This window comes from Olea europaea, chromosome 13 (genome assembly GCF_002742605.1).
Source record: "Olea europaea var. sylvestris chromosome 13, O_europaea_v1, whole genome shotgun sequence".
Lineage (NCBI taxonomy): Eukaryota > Viridiplantae > Streptophyta > Magnoliopsida > Lamiales > Oleaceae > Olea > Olea europaea.
The window spans coordinates 20896052-20900363 of NC_036249.1; the positions used below are offsets into that span (position 1 = coordinate 20896052).

The 4312-nt window shown below is 35.3% G+C and overlaps 1 long non-coding RNA gene across 1 annotated transcript; it reads right to left on the reverse strand.

The window, feature by feature from the left end:
* Positions 1 to 2998: 2998 nt before the first annotated feature.
* On the reverse strand, positions 2999 to 4305 carry LOC111407837. Its single transcript, XR_002705214.1, has 2 exons — positions 4029 to 4305; positions 2999 to 3575 (listed from the first exon to the last, which is right to left on the reverse strand). It is a non-coding gene; the product is annotated as an uncharacterized LOC111407837 (long non-coding RNA).
* Between the last annotated feature and the right edge of the window lie 7 nt (positions 4306 to 4312).

Here is a 4312-nt window from a genome sequence, read left to right on the forward strand (position 1 = left end):
GTGTTGACAAGGAGCCAGAAGTAGTACCAACTGAAATTCAGGCAGTGGTGGATGAATTCCCAATGGTTTTCTCTTAGCCAAAAGGCTTACCTCCATCCAGGTTCAATGATCACCACATACCAACTAAAGAGGGAGCACAACCCTTCAAACTGAGGCCATATAGGTGCTCCTACATACAAAAAGCAGAGATTGAAAGGTTGGTTAGAGAGATGAAAAAGAGTGGACTAATTCAACCAAGTACTAGCCCTTATGCATCCACTGTCATACAGGTCAAGAAGAAGGATGGCACTTGGAGGTTTTGTGTAGACTATAGGCAGCTAAACATAGGGTTCCACCGAATAATGTTATCAATTCATTGACAGGTTCTAATCTAGCATTCCAATGAATCAATGTACTGTATCTATTGGAGTTGTTATTTCGTTTTATATACTTTTCTTGTATTATCATTTTATCAGGAATCAGAGACACACATACTCAAAAATAAAAGGAAATAAAGAAGGGGAAAGGAGATAATAGATGGTAAGCTATCAATTTCATTATAATAATGCACCCATATATAGGGTTCCAATGAGAATTATAGATTAGACCCTATCTAATGCTAGTCCCAAGTCATTAATAATTAATTGGGTTATTAGTACAAAACATCCTTACATACATAGTTCATTGTGCAAAACTTTACAACATTACAATTTTTTTTATTTTTTATTTTTTTGCATTTTCGCCCATATTTTGAAATTTCATTACAAAAATCATCATTTTCTTCTATTTTCATCCAATTTTTAAGTAAAAAGCTATGAAATGATAAATATACCTTCATATTTAAATAAAACAAAAGGACAAGAAAAGAAAAAGAAAATATTAATTGCAACCATACTAAAAAAATTTAAAAAAAAAAATACGAATGAGTCCAAAATAAATTATTAAAAAATTAAAAAAATTCTCTTTTCTTTTTCTTCTTTTTCTTCCTCATTTTCCTCCTACTCCTCCTCCTCCTCCACCACCACTCAACGAACCTACCTCACTCAAGAAATGTTAGCTTCTGCACATAATTTTTCATTTTCCTCAAACTTTCCTAGGAAATTATTTTGATTTTTTCTATCATCGATAATTTCTATAATTATATTTTATTAACTGTATTTCAATTGCTATATTCGGATTTGGGCTTGAAATTTTTGCATGATCTGACACAATTCATGCGTATGCGGGTAAACGTGTCACCAAGTGAGGTGGAGAAGAATGTTGGTACTATAAAATAATTCATCATTATAAAAATTAAAGTGGGAATCGGATTTCCAGGAAAAGTGAGATGGGATTTCTCCTCTGATTGTTCGTCATTTTCAATCCTTACTTTAAATCTATTAAGCATATTTAATAGAGAGAAAATTTCTCTGTGTTAAAAAATAAAAATAAGAAATTATCAAGGTGTTGTGCAGAATGATGGGGCGAAAGAGGAAGACAGGTGCAGTACCATTGTACCTTAACATGTTTGATCTACCATGAATGAGCATGCTCACTGGCTTGGCCTCGGCATTTACCATTCTGCGGTCCAAGGTTAGCTCTCAAAATATTTATGGGATTTTTTGGAGAAGGTCCAATTAAGGGGGTTTTCACGAGTGAGGTGGATTGGTTAAGTGGGGATGGGGATGGTGGTGCTGGTGCTAGTGGAGGAGGAGGGAGAAGGAAAAAAAGAGAAAGAAAAGAGAATTTATTTTTAATTTTTAATTTTTTTAATAATTTATTTATAACTCGTTTGCATTTAAAAAAAATGGAGTATGGTTAAAATTAGTTTTTTTTTCTTTTCTTTTCTTCTCTTTTCTTTTTATTTAAATATGAGGGTATATTTGTCATTTTGCAATTTTTTTTTTTTTAATTGGATGAAGATAGATGAAAAGGATGATTTTTGTAATCAAATGTAGAAATAAGAGTGAACATGCAAAAAATGTAACGTTTGGACGTTTTGCATAATAAACTCAACACATAGCAATGTTTTGAGCTAATAAACCATAATTAATTATAAAGACACATTTCAAAACTTTTATCAAAACCTACTAAAAATTTATGAGTTAAATGTTTCATTGGTCATTGAACTTTGTACCATGTCACGGTTTACTCACTGAATTTTGTGAGTTGTCCCATTAGCCACTAAATTTTCCTCCGTTAGTGTCCATCACTCACCCGACTGGATGCCGTTTGAATTGTTGCTGACGTTGAGGATGAAATGATGACGTGTCCGGTTAACTCATTCCATGTGGTAAATTTAGTCCCATTATTGCCAAATCAGTTCCGCGTCATCGCCACATCAAAAAATAGTCTAGAACACATCTTTGACATGTAAAACCAAACAGGAGTTTGTCTATGAAATCACCAAACCCTAAGCTCTGGAAATCAATTTCCCTCAAATCAATTCTCTCACTTGAAGTCGCTGTGGTCCTCAAATCCATTCTTGTAGCTCACGTGGTATCCCAAATGGGTCGGTTTCGAAAGTTGAAGAAACCAGATGTCTCGGTGTTGCTAAATGAGTCATGGATAGTTGCTGCTGGGGACTCTGGGACAAGGTTAATGGTGGTTTCTTTGTTAGAGTTGGTCTTGGGTTCCGAGGGGATGAAGAAAATCAGAGAGGATTTTTTTTAAGGGACATAGTGATTATTCAACTATTGTTGATGAAGTTGGATTTTGTGTGCGTATGTGAAAAATCTGCCAAAATTGAAAGATGCACAGCCACGATAAATTATGTGATATCGGTTTGGGGTTTTTGATTTTTGGTAATGTTGCTGGAAATTATGTGGGGCACAGATTTTTATCGTCCTCTTTTTGTCCAAATATGCCCCGAACTTCTGTTACCTTCTTTTTAATGGATGGAGAGAGAACAAGCATTAAGATCTAGTGTTGCTCGTGTTATAAATTTGGATTTACCAAAATGAGTTCAATATACAGCTTTAGTCGCTGAACTTGATGCAATCAAATGAAAACTATAACTAAATACCAACAGCAATTTGAAGAAACTAGAAACAGCATGACTTTGTCATGAGGTTTGTTATTAACAGCAAGCTCAACAGATACAGTCAAAGGTTGATCACAATCCAGATATGAAAAGTTCAACAGCAATTAGCCCTTAACAACTGAGACATGCCTTAAACGACTTCTAAAACACTTCTATCGATTGTTACACTACAGACTGCCAACAAAAACAAAATTTCTTCGAACTTCATCTTGCTTCATATTATGCAAATTAAGCTGATGTGTGCTTCCGCGTGTACACCATGTGAATTTTGCTTTTGGCTTCTTCGAACTTCATCTTGTTCTTGGCCTTCCCGATATGACATTTAAAGAAGTCGCCTCATCTACGTGTACCAATTCTTCCCCCATTTCAATTAAGTTGACTTCCTCAGTTGGCACATGAGCTGCAACATTTGGTCTGGCTTCGTTTACATTTTGTTAGCTGCTGGTCTGGAGTGAATACATCCTGTTTGTCCATGATACGCCACCACGGGGGTAGGCATAAACTGGAAACCCATCTCTTGCACAAGGGTTTCCGCTATAGATGCTCCATTCGCAGTGGCTGCAACAAATTTCCCCTAAGGCCAGAATGAAATATCAGTTCAGATTTTATTTCCAATTGATCTCATTCTTATAAACAAAATGTAATAAAAAAATGTGGTCAAACTAACAGCAACGCGCAAATAGAATACCAGAATTACTAACATTAAAGACAGTGAGCAGTGAATGATAAAAGGCAAAGAAATTGGGAAAAAAAATTATATCTAACTATATCTGGGCATATATTTTACAAGTGAGAACGGTAAAAAGCCTCAGATTGCACTTCTTGACAGCAGGAGCAATAGCACGAAATTCAAAGGATGATTTTGAGATCGTTTAATAAAAATGAATGTTTAGTTATGGAAACTATGAACTCGAGAGTTCGAACAAGATAAAGATTTATATTGGTTGGAACGAAAGAAACAGCATGCTTTTAGAAAATTTATTCATAAGCACTATAACTAGAAACTGCCGAAATATATTAGACAAACCTGCAGGCATCCATCTTCACAGCCAACAACCCAAAAGTTGGAATTTCCAGCCAGAACAGTGACCTTTCCAGAAATCCTAACAGATCGAAGAGTTTGTGACCCTCTTGCGCAAAGAAAGTTCTGTTTCTTTCATCATGAAAGTACTTCCAGGCACTACAATTTCATTTACTGCATGTTCTCTCGGATGAGCTTCCAAGCAAACTGGAATTTTATCTCCCCCATTCTTTCTGATCAATTACGTTTATTGAAAGAGTACAACCGGAAGTAACATAGCCTGTCTGTTC